General features: G+C 47.2%; 1 long non-coding RNA gene across 1 annotated transcript; it reads left to right on the forward strand.

The window, feature by feature from the left end:
- Positions 1-437: 437 nt before the first annotated feature.
- Positions 438-15037, forward strand: LOC122689812. Its single transcript, XR_006339933.1, has 3 exons — positions 438-530; positions 732-912; positions 14832-15037. It is a non-coding gene; the product is annotated as an uncharacterized LOC122689812 (long non-coding RNA).
- The last annotated feature ends 10810 nt before the right edge of the window (positions 15038-25847 follow it).

The raw sequence follows: 25847 nt of genomic DNA on the forward strand, positions 1-25847 counted from the left end.
GGCCAGAGCCCAGGAAGCGTGCGTTGCAGAAACTGCCCCCACCAGCAGCCAGATAACCCCGCAGTGGCAGACAGCTGTCAGAGCAGGCCAGCTCCCACCCTCTTCCCAACCTCCTACCTTGGAGGTGGGGCTCGGGGGATGGCTGGCTCCACTCTCCTTGCTCCCACCTTTTCTGCTCCCTAGTCCTTGGGTCCAGCTCGCCTCAGATTCCGGGCCTCTGAAATCATTGCTCCAGCCCACCAAACTGGGCCCCAGGCCAGCTCCTCCAGCCCCAGGCTCGCCGGCAGAGTCTTCGCCTTTGCTCCCTGAAGACTAATCACTGTCCTGTCAGCTTGGCCCTCTTCCCCTGTATTATTGTACAGAAATAGCCCTGGGCCCAGCTCCCCCTCCCTCCCCGGCCCGCCCTGGCCCCAGCTTTCCACCGCTGGACTCATCGTATTTCCTCCTCCTCTCTCTTCTCTCCTCTCTTCTGCTCCTTTGTGGCTGCGATTTGACCTCTACCTCCTGGAGCCAGGCACGAACTAGATCAGGTCTGCAGAGTCAAGGAGCAGCTCCCAGCTCTGCCCCCACACACTCCTGCCACCACTACCACCAACACTACCTCCTGGGTCTGGAAGGGGAAGTTTGGAGGGCATGCCAGTGGTAGGCAGAAGGCTTTCCTAGCTCGGCCTAAGCACTCCATTGTACTTGGGTGTAAGAAACTCTTTCTTTCTTTCTTTTTTTTTTTTTAGGAAACTATTTCTTTTTTCTCATGGTGTGGTGCCTTACTGAGAAGAACCAGGTCCTTCCTGAGCCCAACAGGCTCTCTGAAGGATGCGGTCTCAGTCAGTATTCGGGGATCTGCAGGGAGCCATGGAGTCTGCAGTACCACAGGAAGTTGGAGGGAGGACACACCAATGGCAGAGTCCAGGGGTAAGTGAGGAGGGGGCAGCAGGACTCCAGTACGGGTTGGGAGACTGAACTTTAGTCACTGAGGGGAGCAGCCAAGGCAAGGTGGAGCTTCCTCGGGGCTTCGGAGGACTAGGCAGGTTACTAAGGCACTAGAAAGGGTACCCAGAGCCCAGAGCAGGGGTGGGCAATGTTGGGACTGTGGCACTGTTACCAGAGCTCAGAATCAGTATAGGAGATTGAGGCCAGACCTCAGCCCCGCCGCCGCTAGCCTCGCCTCTCCCAGTCCAGCCAACCTGTGGTGCTGGCCACAGGAGAACCAAGACCTCTGGGGAGTTCACAAAACAGCTCTCACAGTCCAGCCCAGTCAATGCCCAGCAATTTGAGACTGAGCCAATGTTTGTTCCTGGGTTGTAAGAAAGAGGTACTTTCATATACAACCCTACTGGAGTTGTCTTATTGCCCCATTTTATAGATGAGGAAATTGAAGCTCAGAGGGATGAAATAACTTGTCAGGGTTCCACCTATAAATAGTGAGTGGCAGAGCTGGGTTTCATGGAACTCTGCTGTTCCTCAGTCCACCAGCGGAACTCAGGAAGCACTTTAGCTAGTCCCTCACTGGGCCCCAGAGTAGGGGGTTGAGCAGATGGCTGTAGAGCAAATGTAGTGTTGTTGTTTGATAGCTAAGTTGTGTTTGACTCTTTGTGACCCCACGGATTGTAACCTGCCAGGTTCCTCTGTCCATGGGGTTTCCCAGGCAAGAATACTGGAATGGGTTGCCATTTCTTACTCTAGGGGATCGTCCCGACCCAGGGATTGAACCCGCGTCTCCTGCATTGGCAGGCAGATTCTTTACTGTCTGAGCTATCAGCGAAGCCCAAGAGCAAAATTATATGGGTTCTCTGGATCTGCTACATATGGCACAACTTTGGGCAAGCTCTTAAACCTCCCTATGCCTCAGTTTCCTCTTCTTAAAAACACAAACAGTGATAAGGCGTTTGAGAAGAATTTTGAGGAATGGGGCTTAGGGCCTTCGGAAAGGCTTCCTTACTCCCCAAACCTGCCCAAAGTGTGGATGAGGAAATTCATTATTTCCCCCAATCGTTCCAGTAATTTCTCAAATTCATCACTCTTTACTAACAAGAAGGAGCCAGACCACAGTGGTTTGGAGCCAGGTCAGACCCTCATTGTAGCTTCGGGGGGCTTCACCCAAGCCTGTAGCATGATCCTCCTTCCCTGGGACACCACCTCTCCTCCAGTCCCCCAGTCTGCCCTGGATCTTCAAGCCAAAATATTTCCCCTCCAGGATCCTCAGCTCCAGGTCTTACATCTCTAGATCTGAAAGACTGAGGGCCCCTTGCCTCAGCCTCTACAACCTCAGTATAACCAGCAATGGGAGAGGGGAAAAATAAGGATAAGGGAAGCTGGGTGAGGTGGGTGGGAGAGTAGAGGGAAAGACAGCTCCAGTAAGAAGGGTTCCCATCCTCCTCTACTATTCACCACCAGGAACAGCCAGGGAACTTTGGTTTTGTGACTCTGGGCTCACCCTTAACCAGAATGAGCATGTGTTCCTGGATTGTTTTGAATGCCAGCTCTGCTTCTTCCAAGTTGTGTGTGTTGGACAGGGAACTCGACTTTTCTGAGTTTGTGTCTTCTTATCTCTAAAATGGGCACACTAATAGCACACATCTCATTGATTGGCAGTAGGGTTTTAAATGGGAATACGTGTGTGTAAAGTGTCCAGCACTTTATTCTGTAGAGAGTCTCACTCAACACCACCTATTGTTTTGTTGTTACTGGACCTTCTGGAATCTAAAATAACTGATTTGCTTCACTGACAAGGATGTGAAGTGAGATGACAGGGTAGTGGGCAGTGTTCCATGGGCTGTCTGTGTCAGTAGATTAAATAGTGTATGACTCATGAACCATCCGTATCTCTCTGGCTTGAGAAGCATAGAGCTCTGCACCAGATATTAGTTAGGGGACTTTCCTCTTTCAGGCTCAGGGGCCCATGTCCCTCAGCTGGGGTAGCTTAGCTCAGGCTCCAGCCACCCTGGAGCTTACGAGCCCTGGCTTGGCTTGACATAGCCCTCTACCTTGCACTCCCGCCTTCCAGAGAACCAGGAATTGGGGTGTTCAAGCTCCTGAGGTAGCCAGGGCAAAGGGAAGGAGGAGCCTGGTTTGGGGAATGGGTTTGATGGAAAAACTAGCCACACTTTTGGTGGCAGCCCAGGTCCCAGTCTACTCCATACCGCCAGGGTCTAACTCACCTAGGGATGTAAGTTCTCTTTTGTCTTGCTACCCAGGAAGTCTTGTAAGTCCTATGGGATAAAAGAGACTGGCTGGCTGGTCTGGCACAGCTCAGGGAGTGGCTAATCCATGTTCCTCAACTGACTCAGCAAATAAGGGAGAGGTTGGGGGACTGCACCACAAGGGAGTCCTACCAGAGAGCAGCTCTGAAGCCCTCCAGTTTTCCTGCAGCCCTGAGAGGAGTGTATGACCTTGATACGAAAATCAGGCTGGTCCCCACAGCCCAGGCTGTTTTCCTCTTTTGCCTTTATCTGAGATTCTTTAGGACTCTGACCATATTTTGGCCTATTTCCCGACCTCTGTAGATCAGTGTCTCTTTCCCCTTAGCATTTAAGGGTGAGAACCTCTCCCCCCTCCACTGGCTTCTGTAACCCCCTGGAATTGCCTGCACACAGGGACACCCTGTGGGATCCATAGCCCCCACCCCACCCCACCCCACCCCACATCACCCCACCCCCAATGGTGAGCTCATGAAGGGGCATGCCCTGGATCTAGGATCTGGCAGGCAGAGGGCTCACTCCCATATCTACTCCCATTAGCTCTATTTTCCAAGCATATCCAGAAGCCTTTCTCCCTGGTTCATCCACCATCCATCCCCTGAGTCACCATCCCAGATTTCTCCCTTGCCCGTAGTCTATTCTCAGCTCAGCAGCCAAGACGATGTCCTAATGTGGTTTCTTCAGATCATGTTCCTTTCCTGCCTCCAGATCCTGCACTGGCCCCCATCTTACTCAGAGAAAAAGCTAAAGTTCTTAGAATAGCCTACCATAGGTAGCGCTAATGGTAAAGAACTCACCGGTCAATGCAGGAAACATAAGAGATGCGGGCTTGATCCCTGGGTTGGGAAGATCCCCTGGAGAATGAAGTGGCAACCCACTCCATTATTCTTGCCTGGAGAATCCCATGGATGGAGAAGCCTGGCGGGTTATAGTCCATAGGGTCCCAAAGGGTTGGACACAATTGAAGTCATTGAGCATGCATGCACACTCCCCATTGCTCTATGGGGAGCATGCTCCCCAGCTAGTTCCACCTCCTTGCTGCTCCTCAAACATGCCAGTGTGTCAGCACCTCAGGGCCTTTGCACCTGAAGTTCCCTCTGCCTGGAATGTTCTTCCACCAGATATCTGCATCAGTCACTCCCTTACCTCCCTCAGTCCTTCAGTGTTACCACCTCCATGAAACCTCTGACTACTCTATTTCAAATCTCTCTCCTCCTCTATCCCTGCCTTCACTATTCCCCTTCCTTGATTTATTTTCCTCCTCTGTCCTTCTCACTCTCTGTCAGTTCTACCTAACATTTTTGTTTATTATCTGTCTCCCCTGACTAGGATATCAGCTCCATGAGGGTAGAGATGTGTGTCTATTTGTTTGCAGCCACTCCCCCAGTTCCTGGAACAGAGTAACCCCTCAAGTGCAATGATCCAGGTGATTGGAATCCAGTTGAGAGTAAGCTTGGCACCCAGCCCCTAACTGCCCTTGCTTTTCCTGTCTGTGGCTGAACAGGGCCTTTTCATGAGTCCTTTCTGAAGAGTTCCATGGTAAGATGGCACCGTAGAAAGGCTCTGTCTTCTTAAGCAGGATCCTAGCCCACAGAAGCGTCAACTGTCTGGTCCCACACCCTTCAGTGGGAGGGGAGGGCTTTCCTATCCCAGGATGTGTCTGCACCTGATATTGTTCCTGATCTTCCCTCGTCCCCTCCAGACAACAACAAAACGTCTCCAGCTACCCTTTGGTGTTGGTGCCACCACCCCCGCCTTGATTACAGTTGAAAGGGCTGGGCAGGAATGCCTGGCTCCAGGGCCTCTGCTCACATGACTGGCAAGCACTGTCTGGCCAAGTTAGGGACCCAAAATTGCTGCCCAGTGTTGGAATGGAGCCTGGGTCCACTCGCCCCAGGCAGGAAAAGCAGGGCCAGACTGGACCCAGGGCTCTGCCAGGCAGGGAGGAAAGGAGAGATGAGAAGGCAAAAGAGAGGGAGAAGGAAAGTAGGAGGGGGGGCGGGCAAGATGAGGAAGAAAGTGAGACATGAGAAGAGAAAGCAAAGTCATCTATTCAGACTGCCAGACCTGACAAGGCCAGTGGTTTTCAAACTCTGTTCGTTGGAGGCTCCAAGATGCCTCCAGGGCCTCTAGGGCGCAAGTGGGAGCCCAGTGGGTGGGACTATAGAGTTCTATTGCCTCTAACCAGAACAAGGCCTCCATTACCTAGTCCATCATTGGACTTTCACATAAGGTTTTGCTTGCTGAAAGGTTTTTATTATGAATATAGGAAACAAGGGAGGAAGGGAGGAAAAAGAGGGAAAAGGGGAGGAAAGTAGGAGAGAAAAAGGGAAAGGAGGAAGACTAGGGTATGAGAGTTGACTACTGTCCATTTTCTGTGCCCAAAAATGGAGCTGGGTGAGGGGCAGGAGAGGGAGAGCCTCTACTCCCCTCCCTTCCAGCCGTGGTCTCTCCTAAAGGGTTGCGAACAGCCAAAGGAACAGGTGAAGAGATGGCACATTGCTTCTCTAGGGGAGGATTTGGGAAGGAATGCTGAAGAAGGAAGCTTTACTTGATTTCCTAGGGAGCTCTGGAGGGTCTATGGAGATGCTTCTAGGGTTCCACCAAAAATGAAATATTTTCTACCAAGCTATGAAGACGTAAACAATCTGAGGAATGAATCAATTGTTTTGTTTTAATTTTTACCCTCTTTGACTTACTAGCGTCCTAATTCAGAGCTGTGTTTTTAAAAAGGGAAAGAAGAAAGAAAAAAGTTTGAAAGCCACAGCTATGGCCCAGCACTCTTGGTGAACAGCTCATGAGAGGCAGCACCAAGGTTGCACTGGACTCTGCACCCTCCACCACCCGTTCCTCTACCTGGGCCCTGAATGGTGGTGCCTGGGGAAGTGGCTTTGGAGAAATACAACAGCCCTGTCTGAGGCTTTGAGGAAGGGAGCTGGACATTGGACATTTGTGGGCTTGGCTGGAGATGGGAGGGGAGTGGGGGAGGGGGCTGGGGTAGGAGCACATGGATAAGTGGGAGCGGTCGGGAGCTGGCGGGGTTGAGGAATCCAGGCTGGCCCTGGAAGGGAGGTTCCTCAGCCTGGCGTCTGCTGCTTGACCAACAAGCATGGGCGTTACCATAGTGCTCTGTGGGTCTTCCCAGCAGCCTGCCAGGCGGAATGCGGCCTGGACGGTTTCCCAAGGAATGTAATTAAGATGTAAATGGGGGGCCAGGAGGAGCTGGTCGATAGGGTTGTCACCTCCTCAGGCCTGTGTAGAGTCGGAGTGAGCTTGGACTGGCCTAACCAGGAAAATCTCCCGGTTGGGCTCTGCTCTGGGGCAGAGTGGCTGTGAGTGCCAACTTCCCCCTCGGCAGGCCTTGAGAGATGGGAGATGTTTAGCTGGGCAAGCCCCTATGCCCACTCTTTTCCCAGTACCCAGTGGGGCAGGTCTCTCCCTGGGTGTGGGAGGTCAACTGGGGACATCTGACAAAAATTTGCAGGGGCTTCAGGACAGCTTGGCCTTATTAGTGGAGTTCAAAGGAAATTTCCCAGGAGACCTAGCACTCGCAAGTCCAGAGGCATAAGGCAGGGGTTGCCCCAACAAGAACTGCCATCTTGGGTTCATCTGCCTCTGTCATCGGGGACCAAGCCCTGGACTGTACTGCTGGCTGAGGCATGCTCAGGCACCCCTTTGTCTCCTCGGTGAAAGGCATGGGATAAAACTGGTCTTCCTGCTCCCCTGTGACTACTCTTGGATGAAGCTTGGAGAGCCACTTTAAGTCTGAGATGTGAGTAACCCAGGTCCCTGATGCCCCTTCATTCTTAGGATCTAGGACTGGCAGGCTTCAAGGGTCAATGTAGCAGTTATACAGGAGTAATATTCTGGGACAATCCCAAATCCCAGTGTGTGGTTCCATTAACTTCCACAAATGCATCAAAATGAGCCTCAGATGCCAGGGTTTGGGAAATTAAAATGTTGAAGACTTTTCTGGTATCCCTGAGCTCACTCCGTGGAGCCCCTATCTGAGTTATTTCTCTGTTCCAGTTTCTGTCCTGTCACTTATGAGGCTTTGTGGCCCTTAACAAGTCAAGCCTTTTCCCCTCTCATACGCCATTTTCCCCATCTTTCAAATGAGGAACTAGGTTAGAACCCTATTGCCCTTGAGGCCACTTCTGGCTGTGACACTCTTTCAGATATTGCTTGGGACTTGCCAGGCATGGGACCTCTGACCCCTCAGCCATTCCTCTCCAGAAGGTCAGGGATTAGAGTCATCAGCCCTGTGACCAGACAGAACTTGACTGAAGTCCCACCAGCAGTTTCCTGGAGGTGTGACTGTAGGAAAGTCACTTTTCCTCTCTGAGGATCACTTCCTCAACACTAAAATGAAGCCAATGAAGCTCTTGTGAGTGGTTTTGAGAATGAAAGAGTGCTATATGTGGAGCAGTTAAATCAGTGCTGAGCCCAGAGCAGGGGCTCAGGAAGTGTGTGTGGAAAGAAGACACTCCAAGGTGCTCAGAGGAGCAGGGAGCTAGTTCCCATCACTGAGCATTCTGGACACCCCTCCTCCTGGAAGCAGGAGCTTAGGCAATATTATCCCCCACCATCCTAAAGCATGGGGCAGCCCTGTGTCAAGCCTGGAAAAGAGTTCATTTTTGCAGAAAGTGTAAAGGCAGCAAGCCCTCCCCCAGGCAGCAGTGTCTGCCTCCTGCTGCTGGCCAGAGGACGAGGGCCTGCCCCCAAGTGGCCTCGAGCCAGTGCCCACAGGCCTGCCTCACCAGGCCTGGGACCAAAGGAAATGACATTCCAGGCCTCAGATTCCTGGCCCTCTCTTTTCACTCTGCATGCAGATGGCCCATGGTTTGGAGGGAACAAGTTTCAGCCTCGCCATCTCATCATCATCATGGACACAAGCAGAGAAGGGGCCAGAGGGGACTGAGGGCAATGGCCATGTGCAGACACTTGATTCTTCCTCTCACTTCCTTCTCTCTTGTTCACTCTCATTCCCTCACCCTCCTTTTTCGTTTTTATTCTTTCTTCCTCTCCCATCTGTCTTTCTTCTCTGCTGTCAGTTTCCCTTCTCTGTATGATTTGTACCTGTGTGTCTTTGTCTTGACTTTAGTCTGTCTGGGTTTTCTTCAACCTCTAGCCTTCCATGTCTGTACTTGGCCTTCCCTTGGAGTAAATGCATGGGAAGTGGAGCCAGTCCTGCTCTGGGCAGCAGGACCAATGCCAGATGCTGGGCCAGCATAGCAGGATTTTTAGGGCCCACAAACTCCAAAGGACAATATGAGAAAAACAAACATACACAGCTTTCTTCATGGTACAGAATGCAGGCTCAAGAGATGTGAGTTCAACTCCTATCTTCCTTCTGAAGACTTCCTTTTCTGGTATTTTGATCCCTAAACCAAGTTCAGGGTTGGCAAATCTGAGGACTCACCTTTAGTCAAAAATTTCAGGGTCAGGCAGGGCATCAGACTCTTTGAACTTGTCTAATCAGCTGCCATCCAGCCTCTCCCTGCAGAAGGTGGGATGAGATGGATGGCAGAAAGTCATGATTTAATAAAAAAAAAAAAATCTCAGCTTTGAGTCAAGATGGGGAGCGAGTCCAGACCCCTTGCTCTCTTCACCAAACTCCTGGCTTCCTTTTGCATGTGACCATCCCTGAACACAGATCTCCAGCTTCTACTTGACCCATCCTCCTCTTCTTCCTTGGAAGCCCTCTCCCTCTTTTAAGGGTGCAGAACATACATTAGAAAGTTCATCCATTCCACAGGGATTTAAGGGGCATCCACTATGTGTCAGGACCCATGGGCAGAAATAACCATGACTCTACCTTCCCAGATGGTGCTAGTGGTAAAAAATCTGCCTGACTCAAGAGATGTGGGTTCAATCCCTGGGTTGGGAAGATCCTCTGGAGTAGGAAATGGCAACCCGCTCCAGTATTCTTGCCTGGAAAATTCCATGGGCAGAGGAGCCTGGTGGGGTATAGCCCATGGGGTCACAAAGAGTCGGACACGACTGAGTACTCATGCACTGCCCTCTTGGAGCTTCCTGAACAGTGAGGGGGTCAGATACTGAACAATAAGTTACACTTGGATTGGGACTGAGAGGCCTATCCTAGGCTACCATTCAGGGGTGGCCTCCTAGAGGAGGTGCTATTCAAATTGAGGCTATAAAAGTCAGCAGAGGTCAAACTGAGAAGGGTTCTAGAATCAATCCTGTGTCCTAATAGTACAGTTTTGTGCCAAACCCCAATTCGGTGCCTTATAGCTCATTTAATGTTCTCAACTACCATATTATTAGTCCCATTTCTCAGATGAGGACAATGAGGCTCAGAAAAGTAAAGTGGCTTACCCAACATCATGGTGCAAGGTCATAGTAGATGCAGAAACAGGAGACCAGGCAGCCTGGATCTCTGTGCCAAATACTTCCTGGAACATGGGGGAACTAGAAGCAATGGACACCACTGAAGGCTTTAAGCAGGGGTGGAGGTCTCATCAGTGATGTGTTGATAAAAGCACACCTGGCTGAGTCCTGTAGGGTGGCAGGAGTGCAAATGGGGTGCCCAGTGAGGGGGCCAATGCAATGATCCAGAAGAAACATGGATGTGGCTTGGGCTTGAGTGGTGGCAGCAGAATGGGGACCAGGAAGATGGTTTTGGGAGTGATTTTACAGTTGACAGCATGGATAATAACAATAGCACTTTCTAGGTTACCCCACACTTCCACAACATTATTTCCTTTTATCCACTTAAGGTCCCTGTCAAGTGCCCCTGTTCTAAAAGTAAGAAAAGTGAGGCACAGCAATTTGTTCAAGATCACAATTACCATTGTGTGTGTTCTAGCTAATGCATGTATTCCTAAGAGCATGTGTGGGCATCTGCACCCATGCAATGACATGTGAAAACATGCCTGCACCAGGAGGTGCACAGGTTTGTGTGGACAGATGTGTGTGCAGGTGTGTACATGCATCTTGTGTGTCCACTACCTTAGGTTGGCTCCTGAGCTACAAACTGGGCCCTCAGTGGACTATTGGAAGGCAGTGTGCAAGAAGGGCATGGCCAGCCATGCCCACTGATGAAGACATAGGAACATGAAAGGATCTGGGTGTTGCAACCACCTTCACTGGGAGTTGAGGATCCACAGCCCCGGGGGCTGAACTGTGGAGGTGGGGGGGGAGGCGGCAGAGCTGGGGTTGGTGGGTCCAATATAATAATAATTCTTAAAGTTATTGAGCACTTACTATGTGTCAGGCCCTGCAATCAGCCTGTCACTTGCACTATATCAGTTCATCCTTCCAACCCTGTAAGGTAGCCACAACTATCTCCATTTATAGATGAGGAAACAGAGGCTCTGAGAGAGTGACTCAAGTGCTCAAGGTCAGGCAGTTGGCAGGCTGTGGAGCTCAGACTTGGACACTTATCCCATTTGACTCTGAAGCTCGTGTTCCTTAAACACTCTGCTACTCCACGCACACAGGCAAGCACCCACACCGACACAAATGCACAAGAGGCCGCATCCTCCAATGCACACGGAGCCACACAGGGAGCTGGCCCTCACGGATAACCTAGGAACAGCCTCTGAATCAGGGCACCACCCTCACCCACGAGCACAGAAGGAAACAGGGCTGGAGCCCAGAGGTTGGGCAGCCCCGTGCCCTTCCCCCCACTCAAGGCCCAGGCCCTGACCCTGCTGCTCCTGAGATTGGCTGTCTTGGGACTTGCTTGCTCAGGTTTCCGGCCTCTGGCCTCCAGACTCTGGACTTCAGGCAGCTAGTGAAAATTTATGGCTTGAGAAAGCTCTTGCAAGTCCAATCCCTATAGTACCCCCCGACTTTGACCTTGCATGGTTTATCAAGATACTGGTTCCCCTCTGCCTTCTCCTCCCTCTTGCTGCTGCTGCCTCCCTCCTCCAGCCCTTTGTCTCTGGCCAAGGCAATTCCCCTCAGCTTCCCCCTCTCTGCCTACTGACCTGGCCTACCTCAGTTGAACCCACTGCACAGGCTCAAACTGCAGATAAAATTCTTTCTCCTCTCTTCCCCCTCATCTTGGCCATGAACACTGAGGAAGGGGTGTGTGTGTAATGTTTGACTGTATCTGTGTGCTTGTGTGTCCAGCAGGGCTAAGGCAGAGCTACGCAGAGTGGGGAATGTGTATCTGGGCTCTGGTGGGGAGGAAGCATTGTAAATATGTGGAGGGTGTGTCCTTTCATGTTGATGGGGCCTGGGTTACTGAACACGAGCACTGATGTGTGGCCTAAGTGTGTGTGTGTCTAATGTGCATATGAGTGCATACATCTCTCTCGTGGCTGTGGGGCTGTGAGTTTAGCCCTGATGGCAGAAGATGTTGCAAGCTCTCATTGGAGAGGCAGTATGTTAGAGGGGTCCAGAGTATGAACTTTAGGCTGGATGGCCATTTAGCAGCCGCATGACCATGAAACAATAACTTCACCTTTCTGTACTTCAGTTTCCTCATCTGTAATATGGAGGTGGTAATAATAATGCCTCCATCAAAGGCTGGTTGTGAGAAATATAAGAATACAAATGCTTCTGGCACATTGTAGGTGATCTAAAGTTGTTAGCTATTACTACGCGGATGAGGGAGAGAAAATTCATACTGACCAGGCTCTTGCAACAGGCCCCACGTGGAAGTTAGCACTTCACCTGATTACCTCATTTAGTTCTAGCACTTACAACTGTGCCTGGCCCATAATAATTCTTTCATACATATTTGCTGAGAGAATAAATGAAGCCTTATAACACCCTATGAAGTGAGGATTTTTACACATTGGGAAACTAAGGCTGAGAAAGGTAAGTTCCAAAGTCAGCCTGATGCCTGTGGATTTCAGTCACTGCTTTGTACAAACCATGTGGGAGAAGCTGGTCAGGAAGTGACTTTTCCTCGCCTGACACAGATACAAATATGGGTAGAGGTAGAGATACACGTGGATGTGTACATGCTTGCACACACACATGCTTAAGTGGCCCATGCTCCTCCAGAAGTGGAGGAGGTTCCAGGAAAGGTGAGAAATGGTTTGAATTTTCACAACCAAAGAGGGCTCCTTCCCAGGGAGGGAGGCCAGTGCAAGCAGCAGAGCAATTGTCCTGAAAGTCCAGAGGTGGAAGAGCGACTTAGGATCAGTGTTCTCCTGGCATCTGGGCAAAGAAAATCAAGACCTGGAATATAATCTCCAACTTCTGGAATTTCATATTTGGAAGCATCCTTGAAGTTCAACAGACCATCCTCCACCAGATTATTGGTAAGGAAAGGGAGGCCCAGAGAAGGCAAGGGGGTCAGACAGTAGGTTGGAGTCATCCAGGTTCAGAAATGTCAGAAAAAGTCAGGTTCTGGGTCCTGGCTGGAAGGGTCACCTAAGAGAGGACAAGGACTGGGCCCTGTCTGCACTGGCTAGAGATGGGCCACATCACCAGGCCTGGCCCAGAGACCAGAGTTAGACCCCAGCATGGCTTTTCCTTATATGAAGGCCAGGTCTTAAAGGGAGAAGGACAAAGTTGGGGGCAGGGTGCCTCAGCAGTTGCCCAGAATCTACCTAGGTTCACCCAGGGTCCCCAGGGGCACTCCCTGGCCCTGGCAGCCTGCACAGGGCTGGGACTGCCCTGGCCTTGTTTGTTGACTCTCATTCCTGCCAAGGGGAAGCTGTTCTGGATAGAGACACAAGAGAGTGATTTGTCACTGGTTGTCCCTGGCTCCCACTCTGATCTGCCAGCCAACAGGGCAGCTTCCACACTTGCCCCACCTGCGAGGTCACTGTGGTAACTCATTCCCTCTAGGGCCCAGAGCCAGGCTCTAGCTGCATCGCCCTCTGCTGGAGTGTCAACTCTGGAGGCTCTTGCTCCCCCACCTACTGTTTCTCCATCTTCTTGCACTCACGGAGTAGCTAAGCTGAAAGGTGCCTCAAAGACCATTAGCACAGCCACCTCCAGCCCCACTTCCACATTATAGACAGGATCAGGGAGTCAGTCAAGGACACACGGAGTCCACAGCACATCCAGGACTGGCAGCCTGGTGATCAGACCCCAGGCCAAGCCATTCCTGCTCCTAGAGCCGGCTACTCGGGGTGCTGAAGCCCCAGTCCCTGACTCAGTGCCCGGGGGTGACATGGAGCCCTGTTGTCCCGGCCCAGCTTCCTTGGGGTGGTGACTCCCTCCACCCCCTCTGCCCGCCAGGCCCAGGAGCATCTGGGCTGCTCTGAGGGGATCTAAATCTGGGCTGAGCCAAATGGGGTGGGGGAGATGTGGGGAAATGGAGGCGGGAGGAGTAATAATAATAGTCTACCTATTGAGTAAGTCTGGTCATGTGCCAGGCATGGTGCTTTGCACACATGATCTCACATCAAGGCTTCCAATGGCCAAATAACGTACCAAGTAAGCTGGGGCGTAGGTCTTAATCAGGTCAGCCTGACTCCCTGTCTAGTCTTCTTTCTGCTATATCATAAGTTTTCATAAGTAATCATACATTCTGATGACTCTGGGCGATGGGAGATTTGAAAGTGTCAAGTACTTCATGACCCTGACCTCTATTGAGTCACACAAGGACACAGAGACTGGTCCCTGTCATTCCCAGGAGCTGGCACCAGATTGCCACTGCCTCTGCCTCTGCACACACATAGCAGCGCTGTCATTGTGGATGTCTACTAGGAGCCAGCCAAGCCCCAACCTCTGGGGAGCTGACATTCTAAAACAATCCCTGAAACAGAGGGCAAGGGTCAAATGCCAACCAAGCCCTTGCTGGGTCAGTTTTTGGCTGTGGGGGCAGCTCCTTGTGAACCAGCGATGATGCTTTTGAAATCATCTCATCTTCTGACCCCTCATGCCTCTGGGCTACCTGAAAGAGGATCCACCCAGAAGGGTTTAGAAGTGGGGAGGAAGGAACTTAGCTATGAGAATGTGGAGAGATATTTCAGACCTAAAGAACAGGAGAAGGAAGAGAGGGGAAGGTGTCACGAGTCCAGTGAGCTGATACTCAAAGCAGGCTGGGGGCAAAATGGTTCTTGCTGATGGGAGAGCCAAAACTGCATGTGGCTGAGGGACATCTCCTGAGAAGAGTAGCAGTTGACTGAATGATAGTGGTTCCGAAGGGGAAGGCAAGGTGGGCTGGCAAGGCAGAAGCTGAGCAGATTGAATGGAGGTCTTGAGGCTGAGATGACGTTTCATGTCAGGCCATTGGCACCCATTCTAAATTGTTCTTCTGCTGAAAGAACAAGAGCCATTGTGGGGACTAGGGAGAAGGGGATAAGGGGAAGGAGCTGGTGAGAGCAAGGCCCATTTGGTGGGGTTCAGATCCAAGCTTCACCTCTAGCAACAAGCCACAAGACTGATATCCATTTTCTGGGCAGATGGTGGGAGGAGGGGGAAGAAGATGCTAAGTCTCATCCTAGCCTGAGCACAGTTCAGCAGGAACTCTGGGAGTTCTGGTCCCCATTTTATCCCTTCTACCCTTTTGGAACCAGTGTTGCCCCACCTATGAAATAGCAAGAATAATTGCTCCACTCACTGAGTACTGAGTACTCACTGAGTACTGAGTGAGTACTCACTGAGTACTGAGTATTCACTGAGTACTGAATTGCTTTACTTGGATTAAGCTTCTCAACAACCCACCAAGGTAATTATTACCAGCATTCTGTTGTGCAGATGGGGACACTGAAGGACAGAGATGTGAATTCACATGACCCAAGGTCATCCATCTAGGAAGCAGCTCAGGCTGAGCTTCGATGTCTGACTCCAGAGTCTGTGTCTTCTGCGACTGTACTACAGTGCCCCATGAGGATCAAACCAGGTGACAAATGTACAGCACTCAGTCCCATGTCTGGTCCAATGAAAGTGAAGTGAAATGAAAGTGTTAGTCACTCAATCGTGTCAGACTCTTTGTGACTCTATGGACTGTAGCCTGCTAGGCTCCTCTGTCCATGGAATTCTCCAGGCAAGAATACTGGAGTGAGTTGCTATTCCCTTCTCCAGGTGATCTTCATGAGCCAGTGATCAAACCCAGATCTCCTGCACTGCAGGCAGATTCTTTACCATCTGAGACACCAGGAAGCTCACCTAATCCAATAAAAGGCTCTTTAAATGATGATAGCTGTTCCAATTAAACATTCACTAATTGTTGACCCCTAGCAGGCACTGGCACCCCACTCCAGTACTCTTGCGTGGAAAATCCCATGGACGGAGGAGCCTGGTAGGCTGCAGTCCATGGGGTCTCGAAGAGTCAGACATGACTGAGTGACTTCACTTTCACTTTTCACTTTTATGCATTGGAGAAGGAAATGGCAACCCACTCCAGTGTTCTTGCCTGGAGAATCCCAGGGATGGGGTCACACAGAGTCGGACGCGACTGAAGTGACTTAGCAGTATCAGCAGGCACTGAGATGGGAAGGAAACCACAGAGGATGCAGGAAAGAGTGGCCCTGTTTGTAGAGCAGAGATTGAAATTCAGAGAGAGAGGGGGGCCTACCCCAGAAATCCAGGAGCAGGATTCCAGAAAAAGCAAGAGTCTCTGAGGGCAGAGGTTCTGGTGCAGGTGCCCAGAGATGATGGAAGGAGCAGGGCAGCTGAAAGTTGGTGACAGTGGCCCCTACCTACCTACCCCTAGGGTAGCACCAGGCCCAGCTGCCCTGGTATCATCAGATAGGTCCCCTAGCTCCTGGGTGGGGAGCAACCTGGGGTGGGGGATTAGTCAAAAGACTTAGGGACTGATGTAGGCCTCGAGAGTGCTGGAAACAAGGCCTAGAGGGAAGCTGTGGCATCCTCTTTCTGTGGTGGGGATAAGAAGGCAGAGAGGGCATCCACGGAGGAGCTGTTGTGCCTGCCAGGATTAGCTTCCAGACCTTGCCCAGCCTCCCTCCCACCACTCTCTTCCTTGACCTAGTTCCTATACATTGGTGTCTTTGGACTTCCTAGCCCCACAATGTTAGCTCTATTTATTATCCCCATTTTTCAGAATAGGAAACTGAGGCCCATAGTCGAACAGTGAGGGAGCGGCCAAGACAGAAATTGAGCTGAAGTCTTTCTGCCTTCCAGGCTGCTGCTTAGCCAAGGGTCTGCTATTTCCTTCCATTTGTAACCCACAGCTGGCCACTCAACCAGAGAACCCAGGGCATATACTCCCAGCCCCAGCTCAGAGGTTGCGGCATGACCCTGGGTAAGATCTTTCTTCTGTCTGAGCCTCCTTCTCCCAGGTATGCTCCCAGGGGGTTGAACAAGCTTCCCTACAGCTTCCAGAGGCAGCCAAATGTTTTTCCTTGTAGCCTCATGATCACAGCATGTCCAGTTCCTGCCCTGAGTTTCCTGAGTACATAAACCATGGCTTCCAGTGAAATGTAGAGGCAGCCCTGGGGCAAGTCCTGCCCCATCACTTCCCTCTGAGGAATCTTAAGCAGGTTATTATCCATCTCGTGATGCTCCCTGCATGCCCAGCTGTAGTAAGTCCTGCTTTAGGTGCCCCCTCCAGAACCACTAGCGGTTTCACAGACAGTGGGACTGGCTACAGGCTTTGAACACTATCAAGCACCTTTGTAGGAGCAGACACTGGCCCAGGGTAGGCAATATCACTTTCTCTAGCCCACATCTTCCCCCAGCCAAGGGTCACCTTGGATGGTTCTCTGCATGCTTTGGCCCTGCTCTCTTTGAGACTCTGTCCTCTCCCACCTGCACCCAGAGGTCCCTGGGCCCAGTGCTGCCTTATTTTACTGTGGGATCAGGTTCAATAAGGGCTTGGTAAGGTCTCTAATATAAGGTTATTAGAGGTAAGTCAATAAGGCAATAAGGTAAGCCAAAGGCCTTGGGATAGGGCATGACAAACCCTGCCAGGCTGAGCCAATATGTATAAGCCATGAACTTATTCATGCAGATCCCTCTGCTGAGACCACTGTTTCTTTCTGCTTTGTCTTCTGGATAATGCCATCCCACCTTTCTGTTTCCAGTTTATATATCACCTCCTTCAGGAAGACCTCTTGACCTCACATCCGGGTTGGATCTTCTCCACTGAGCTCCCACAGCTCTCTGACCAAACTGTATTGGAATTATTTACTTGTCTTCCCCATTAGATTGGGAGTCTCTTGAGGGTGGGCCATGTTTTGCACACGGTTGTATCCCTGGCATCTAGCACAGGGTTGGGCACATCATAGAATTATTGGTGAATAAATGAATGGATGGATGGGTGACTGGTTCCCCTCTGGGAGACCTGGAGTTTCCTCCAAGAGTGGGGAATTTCTGACCTCAAATCTTTTCTGGGCTTCCTCCACAGCTCAGATTTTGAGGTATCTGTTTTTCCCATAGGCAATTGTCAGAGAAGCTAGGCTCTCCAGTTGAGATTCCCTCCATTTGAGATCCGCCTCTCAGGCAGGTTAACCTGGTGCCCTCATTGCTGTTGCTACCTTCTTCCACCCAGAGTTTGACCTCCATTCAGGACTACCCAGCCCATTTCCCAGTAGGTTTATCTGAGCAGGCCTAAGGGCTATTGCCCTTCCTCTACCACAGTTCTGCTTCTTTGCACCTGACTCATTTCCCTGTCCCAGGAAAACACCCTCCCCAAGCCATTTTTCCAGGCCCCACCTTACTCTCTAGCACCCATTCACAGACCTCCTTTGGGACAGCAGTTCATGAGGGGTGGTCCAGGGAATAGTGGTGCTCCATGGGGCCTTTAAGTGGTCCATGAGCAAGTCCAAAATTCAAAGCATGCAAAAATGTGTGGTGGGGTGTTTGGTTATTTTTTAAAGTATATTTTCTGTGGCAGATTCAAATTCATATTTAAAAAACCGACAATGGCTAGTTTTTCGGTACACAGTAATAATTATTCACCCAGTGAAAGGGCCATCAGACTAGTAACTGGGAATGTGCCAGGATAGACTTGAAAAGGCCTCCAAAAAAGACCCTGAAACTAAAACATAAAAGCTCCAAGCATTGCCCCCATTTTACAAGTGGAAAAACTGAGGCTACAGTGTCTGCAAGGAGCTGGTCTCAGTGAGCCTAGTCAACCAGGCCCTATCATAGGGCTTGCCCCAAAACACATTTGCCAAACATCCTCCAGACTGTTGTGGCCTCAGCAACTCTAGGACTGAAGTAGACAGAGAACATATATCTGTGCTTCAACCAAAGGCTCTAGGGGTAGAGATGCCACAGGCTGCTGCCCTCTCTTTGGCCTCAGCCCCCAGCTCTCCCAACAGCCCTCAAAACTGTGGACCTTTGGGGCATCCTCCACCACCAGTTCCAGGCCAGTCAGGCAGGCAGGACCTCCCCTTCACACACACACACACAAACACAACCTGCATTCTTGAACAGCTGCCACAACTCCATTGGCCTCGGCCCCAAGAAGGAGTGTGGAATGTGCTTCCCTGGGCCATTAGGGAGTGGGTAGTATGAGGTGGGGGGAGATCCTGCAGGAAAGGAGCTAAGAATAAAGAGACAAGCTGTAGAGGGAAAAGAAGGATGATCCCAAGAGCCAAAGCCTCTGGGGGTGGGGGGTCTGTAAGCAGTAGCCCTGGGGCAATCCCAGGGAGGATGTATTGGGCTTGACTTTTTCACTGTCCTTTGTGCCTATACTCACAGGATAAAGGAAGCCAAGATACCAGGTCTGTGGGCACACCCGTGAGACTCCCCAACCAGAAATGGGGTAGGCAGGGGTAAGGTGAAAGGCTGGAAGCAACTTTAGAAGGTGGGAGGAAACTTATCTCTGTAGGAATTGAAATCACTGTCTTAGCATCCTCCTTTCTGAGAATTAGAGTCTAGTCCTTCTCAGTCTCATTGTCAAGACACTGGGTGTTACAAGCTATTTATCACTCAGTGAAAGTGAAAGTGTAAGACACTCAGTCATCTCTGACTCTTTGCGACCCAATGGTCTGCCCATGGAATTCTCCAGGCAAGAATACTGGAATGGGTTGACATTCCCTTCTCCAGGGGATCTTCCCAACCCACGGACTGAATCCATGTCTCCTGCATTGCAGGCAGATTCTTTACCATTTGAGCTACCAGGGAAGCTTATCACTCAATAATTGTTGTTAAAGAATGGAAGCCTGTAAATTGTTTCCTCTTTCCTTTTGTAAAAGTCAGTTAGAGAAGATTCGTGTTTTCCCTATGTACTTTCTTAAATTGACTGTAAAGGGGGACTTCTTTCAGATGACAGGAATAGAAACCCTTCTCCTGATTTCTCCTGCTAAAAAACTCTGGTTGTTGTACATAAAGCAAATATATAAAGATTCTGAAAGGTGTAGAGAAGAAGGAAGGCCAGGTAAGGAACTCAGGAACCAAAGAAAAATACAGTGTTGAGTTCCCTGGGTGCTAGGGAATCCAACTATCAGTAACACCAAGGGGCACAAGAATGAAAACAACAGCAAAAATTAAAAGCAGAGCCCCATCAAAAGACTGTTGGGGACCAGAAAAGGACAGGATAGCAAGTAGTAAACTTTTAGACCATAACCACTCTACTCCAACCTAACACTATAGAAAAAACTGTGGCTCTACCCCCACATCCACTCTTCCCAGACTGCAACAAGATATCTTAATCCTGCCCCCTCTCCTCTGGCTGGGATGGTATCAGAGAAGGCCAAGTGGGGAGCCAGGACTTTTATCCTTACCTGGCAGTAATGAGGCTTTTCTTGCTCCTACCATCAGTAGAGGTCTAGTAGGGAGCCTAAAATCCTATTATCTATCTAGCAGTAATGAGGCATCCCTTCCCACCTTGGGGTATCAAAGGAAGCAGAATGAGAAACCTGGATTTTTACCCCAACCTGGCAGTAAGGAGGTAGGTTTTTCTTCCTCTGATAGTGCAGTGTTAGAGGACTCCTGATAAAAAAAGAATATTGAAATAAATCCAGAGTCCCATAGGATAATATACAAAATGTCCAGGTTTTAATTTTTTAAAAAATCACCTGCCATACCAAGAACCAGGAAAATTTCAACTTGAGTAAGAAAAGAAAATAAAAACTTGGATGCAAAAACTGACTTCACACAGATACTCAAATTATCTGACAATAGTTTCAAAGCAGTCTTCATAAAAATCACTCAACAAGGAATTACAAATATACTTAAAACAAATGAAAAAATACAGTCTTAGCAAAGAAATAGAAGATATAAAATAGAACCAAATGGAATTTTTTTTAGTGGAAAACCACAATGACTAAAATGAAAAATTCAATGGATGGGCTTAAAAACAATGGAAGAGGCAAAGGAAATGATTAAACTGGAAGGCAGAGCAATAGATATTATCTAATCTGAACAATGGAGAGAAAATATATTGGGGGAAAAAATGAAGAGAGGCAAAGGTACCTGTGGGAACAAAGCAAAAGATCTAACATTGATGTCACTGGAATCCATGTCATGAAAGGAATGGAGAATGCAGATGGGCCTGAAAACCTACTAAAAAAAGCAATTCCCCTAAATCCCCCAAATTAGACAAAAATTCAACAAGCTGGGTAAATCCCAAATGGAATAAACCTAAAGAAACCCACTTCAAGACACATCTAGTCAAACTTCTGAAAACTAAAGACAAAGAAAAAATATTAAAAGCAGCAGGAGAGAAATGATATACTAATTATAGGAGAAAACAACTCAAATGGAAGTGAGTTTCTCATCAGAAACCATGAAAGTCAGAAGGAAGTAGCACAGTAGTTTCAAGAGTTGAAAGAAAAGAACTGTCAACCCAGAGTTCTATATCTGGCAAAATTATTGTGCAGAAATGAAGATGAAGGAAAGCTAAGAGAATTGGTTCCTAATAGGCCTACAATAAAGAATGGCCAAAGGAGGCTTTTAAAATGTAAAATAAATGATTTTTAAAAAGAAATATTGAAATCAGGAAAGAAGAAAGAATGATTGAAAGGGTAAAAACACGGGTAAATACAATGACTTTTCTTTTTCCTCTTGAATTTTCTAAATTCTGTCCTATTGTTAAAGCAAACATTATAACAATGTATAATACAGTGCTCAAAGTATGTAGAGGAAAGGTTAAAGAAAGCAATATGATGAATGGGGGAATTTTGAGAGACATAAAAAGAGATAGGGTTTCTACACTTTACTCAAATGGTAAAATGTTCACATCAGTTGATGATGAGAGGATATGTAAGTATACAATATGTTGAATTGAATAAAAATAACATATAAAATCTATAATATGCAGCTGAAAGCAGTGCTGAGAGAGAAATTTATACTACTAAATACTTACATTAGTACAGAAAAAATTAAATCAATTATCTAAACTCTCACAGTAAGAAATTAGAAAAAGAACAAAGTAAATCCAAAATCAAGCAGATGGAAAGAAATAATAAAATAAGCAGAAAACAATAAAATTTAGAATTAAAAAAACAGAAAACTAATGGAACAAAAAACTGGTTCCTTGAAAAGATCAATAAAATTGACTAATCAAGACTGATGATTAAAAGAGAAAAGACATAAATCACCCCCATTGTTGTTGATTTTCAGTCACTCAGTCGTGTCCAACTCTTTGTGGCCCCCCATGGACTGCAGCATGCCAGTCTTCCCTGTCCTTCACCAACTCCCCAAGGTTGTTGAAACTCATGTCCACTGAGTTGATGATGCCATCCACCTATCTTGTCCTCTGTCATCCCCTTTTCTGCTCGTCTTCAATCTTTCCCAGCATAGGGGTCTTTTCCAATGAGTCGGCTCTTCGCATCAAGTGGCCAAAGTTTCGGAGCTTCAGCTTCAGCATCAGTCCTTCCAATGAATATTCAGGACTGATTTCCTTTAGGATTGACTGGTTTCATCTCCTTGCAGTCCAAGGGACTCTCAAGAGACTTCTCCAACACCACAGCTCAAAAGCATCAGTTCTTTGGTGTTCAACTTTCTTTATGGTCCAACTCTCACATCCATACATGACTACTGGAAAAACCATAGCTTTGACTAAATGGACCTTTGTTGGCAAAGTAATGTCTCTGCTTTTTAATACGCTGTTGAGGTTTGTGATAACTTTTCTTCCAAGGAGCAAGCATCTTTTAATTTCACGGCTGCAGTCACCATCTGCAGTGATTTTGGAGCCCAAGAAAGTCTGTCACTGTTTCCATTGTTTCCTCATCTATTTGCCATGAAGTGATGTAACTGGATGCCTTGATTTTTTGTTTTTTGAATGTTGAATTTTAAGCCAGAGTTTTCACTCTCCTCTTTCACTTTCATCAAGAGGCTCTTTAGTTCCTCTTCACTTTCTGCCATAAGGGTGGTGTCATCTGCATATCTGAAGTTATTCATATTTCTCCTTGTAATCTTGATTCCAGCTTGTGCTTCATCCAGGCTGGCATTTCTCATGATGTACTCTGCATAGAAGTTAAATAAGCAGGGTGACAATATACAGCCTTGTCGTACTCCTTTCCCAATTTGGAACCAGTCCATTGTTCCTCGTCTGGTTCTAACTGTTGCTTCTTGACCTGCATAAAGGTTTCTCAGGAGGCAGGTAAGGTGGTCTGGTATTCCTATCTCTTTTAAGACTTTTCCGCATTTGTTGTGATCCAGTCAAAGGCTTTGGCATAGTCAATGAAGCAGAAGTAGATGTTTTCTGGAACTCTCTTGCTTTTTCTATGATCCAGCAGATGTTGGCAATTTGATCTCTGGTTCCTCTGCCTTTTCTAAATCCAGCCTGAACATCTGGAAGTTCACAGTTCACGTATTGCTAAAGCCTGGCTTGGAGAATTTTGAGCATTACTTTGCTAGCATGTGAGATGAGTGCAATTGTGTGGTAGTTTGTACATTCTTTAGTATTGTCTTTCTTTGGGATTGGAATGAAAACTGATGTTTTCCAGTCCTGTGGCCCACTGCTGATTTTTCCAAATTTGCTGGCATATTGAGTGCAGCACTTTAATAGCATTATCTTTTAGAATTTGAAATAGTTCAACTGGAATTCCATCACCTCCACTAGCTTTGTTCATAGTGATACTTCCTATGGCCCACTTGACTTCACACTCCAGGATGTCTGGCTCTAGGTGAGTGATCACACTATCAGTAAGATCTTTTTTATATAGTTCTTCTGTGTATTCTTGCCACCTCTTCTTAATCTCTTCTGCTTCTGTAAGGTCCATACCATTTCTGTCCTTTATTGTGCCCATCTTTGCATGAAATGTTCCCTTGATATCTCTAATTTTCTTGAAGAGATCTCTAGTCTTTCCCATTCTATTATTTTCCTCTATTTCCATGCATTGTTCACTTAGGAAGCTTTTCTTATCTCTCCTTGCTAGTCTTTGGAACTCTGCATTCACCCTATATCAGGAATGAAATATGGAATATATTATGACAAACTCTGAACTAATCAAAAGGATAAAAAGAGAATACCATAAACAACCTTAAGTTCATAAGTTGGACAACTTAGATGAAATGGACCAATTCTTAGCAAAGCACAAAGTACAGCAACACACAATATGAAATAGATAATTTGATTAGTTCCAAATTTATCAAAGAAATTGAATTTGTTGTGAAAAACTTCCCCTCAACGAAGTCTCCAGGTCAAAATGGTTGTACTGGAGGGTTCTAGCAAACATTTAAGAAAAATCAACACCAAATTCTACACCATTTATTCCTGAAAATAGAAGATTCATATCCATCTCATTTTACATGGCCCATATTGCCTTTATACCAAAACCAGACAAGTACAAAAAGAAAACTACAAACCAACATCCTTCATACAATGGAAACAAAATCTTTAACAAAATATTAGCAAATAGAATTCAGCAATGTTTTTAAACATTATATAACTTGACCAAGCGGGGTTTATTCTAGGGAGGCAAGGCTGGCTCAAAATTTGAACAGCAATCAGTAAAATTCATCATGTTAACAGGCAAAAGGAGAAAAATCACATAGTGATGTCAATTGATACAGGAAAAGCATCTGGAAAAACTCAATGCTCATTCATGACAACAACTCTCAGATGACTAAAAGTAGAGGAGAATGTCTTCAACTTGATAAGGAACATCTACCAAAACCCTACAGCTAACATCATACTTGATGGTGAAAGGCTGAATGCTTCCCTCCTGTGATCAAAAACAAGGCAAGGATGCCCACTGTTAAAAAGCACGTCAATTAGAAAGGAAGAAATGAAACTGTCCCTATTTGCAAGTGAGACTACAGTTGACATAGAAAATGCCAAGGGACAACAAAAGTACAACAACAAACTTCTACAACTAATAAGTGACTTTGTCAAGGTCTCAGGATACAAAAGTGAAAGTGAAAGTTGCTCAGTCATGTTTGACTCTTTGCGATCCCATGGACTGTAACCCGACAGACATGTGTGTCCATGAAATTCTCCAGGCAAGAATACTGGAGTGGATTGGCACTTCCTTCTCCAGGGCATATTCCTGACCCAGGGATCGAACCTAGGCCTCCCACATTGTAGGCAGACTCTTTACTGTCTGAACTACCAGGGAAGCTCAGGATACAAAATCAATATATAAAAATTCCAATTGCATTTCTATAAACTATTCATGAACATACAGACATAGAAACTAAAATTGTAGTACTACTTATAATGACTCAAAAATGAAATACTAGGTATAAATGTAACAAAGCATGTATAGTACTTGTATGTTGAAAACTACAAAAAATGCTCATGAAAGAAACCAAAGAAGATCTAGATAAATGGACAGTCACAGTGTGTCCATAGATTGGAAGACTCAACATGGTAAGGATGTCAATTCTCTCCAAATTGAAATACAGGTTTGATGCAATTCCTATCAAAGTACCAGCAAGACATTTTTGTAGGTACAGAAAAGATTCCCTTAAAATCTGTATGGAAAGGCAAGGAACTGGAATAGACAAAGCAACTTTGAAAAAGAAGAATATAGTGGGAGGACTCACTCTACCTGATTTTAAACTTACGTATGGACAGTAATCAAGACTGAGGTGTTGATGGAGGAATAGACACACAGATCTATGGAACAGAATAGAAACCCCAGAACTAGATCCCCGAATACATGCCAGTGATTTTTGACAAAGATGCAAAAGCAGTTCAATGGAGGAAAGTTCACCCTTTCAACAAATGGTGCCAGAGTAATTGAACACTCATAGGCAAAAAGATGAGCCTTTATTAAACCTCACAGCTTACACAAAAATTAACTCAAAATGGACCACAGATTTAAATGTAAAATGTGAAACTAGAAAACTTTTAAAATAAAACATAGGAGATAATCTGCAATATTTAAGGCTTAGTGAAGCTTAGACACAACAGCAAAAGCACAGTTGAATTACAGAAAACAAATGGATAATTTGGAATTCAGCAAAATTAAAATCTTTTGCTCTACAAAAGTCTCTGTAAAGAGGATTAAAAGACAAGTTACATTGTGGGAGAAAATATTTACAAACCACATTTCTAACAAAGAATTTTTATTTAGAATATACAAAGAAGTCTCAAAACTCAATAGCAAAATTCAAAAGCTCCATTTAGAAATCGGGTAAAAGACATGAGACATTTCACTGAAGAAGATATGTGGATGGCAAATAAACACATAAAAAGATGTTCAACATCAGTAAGAATTAGGAAATACAAACCAAAGATGTAAGAGATGCCACTCCATATCTATTAGAATGGCTAAGATAAAAATTAGTGACAATAACATGCTGAAGAGGATGAAGATAAACAAAATCTCATACATTGCTGGTAGAAATATGTAATGGTACAGTCACTCTGAAAATATTACGGTGGCTTCTTGAAAAGTTCAAGATGTA

The sequence above is a fragment of the Cervus elaphus genome, chromosome X (assembly GCF_910594005.1).
Source record: "Cervus elaphus chromosome X, mCerEla1.1, whole genome shotgun sequence".
Lineage (NCBI taxonomy): Eukaryota > Metazoa > Chordata > Mammalia > Artiodactyla > Cervidae > Cervus > Cervus elaphus.